Below are 630 nucleotides of genomic sequence, written 5' to 3' on the forward strand. Positions count from 1 at the left end.
TGCTGGCTAATTTAGCTGCCAGCTGCCACAGAGAGGAGTGTGTCACTCCCACTGCATAGTTGGTATCTGGGGAGGCCTTTTTAAAAAATGACCTCTCAGGTCTCTGAGTGGCCCCTGTGGGTGTAGGCCACAATATATTCTCACGCTCATGGACAGCTTGATTAGTCAGTGGGAGTTTGCCACTGAATATAATCATCCACACTGTGGCACAAGACAAATATGGGAGAATATTTCTGTTGTGGCAGCCTCTTGTCATGTGGCTTTCTCTTTTACATGTCTGTCCCATTTGATAGGCTACTGTCCACATCGCTTTTTATTTGCAGCTTGATTTGACAAAATAATCTTAACTGAAAGTCCACTTAATATCTTTTCCCAAAAACCTTCAACCACATCTCACTGTCACTAGCATTTTTTCTCCATTTATATTTGTTATATTCCCTTTTAGTTGCTATTAGTTCCCTTTTATAAAATAATGGCTTCATGTTGCTTTTTAAAACTGCATTTGAAAAACTAATTTAACTAAATTTAACTGATTCTGTTAAACTGTTATTAACGTTTTCGATTAGTCTACGACTTTAACAGGCTGAGCCGCGCCCACTTCACGGTGCCTGGAACACAACTTACTGCGTC

The sequence above is a fragment of the Seriola aureovittata genome, chromosome 18 (genome assembly GCF_021018895.1).
Source record: "Seriola aureovittata isolate HTS-2021-v1 ecotype China chromosome 18, ASM2101889v1, whole genome shotgun sequence".
NCBI classification, from domain to species: domain Eukaryota; kingdom Metazoa; phylum Chordata; class Actinopteri; order Carangiformes; family Carangidae; genus Seriola; species Seriola aureovittata.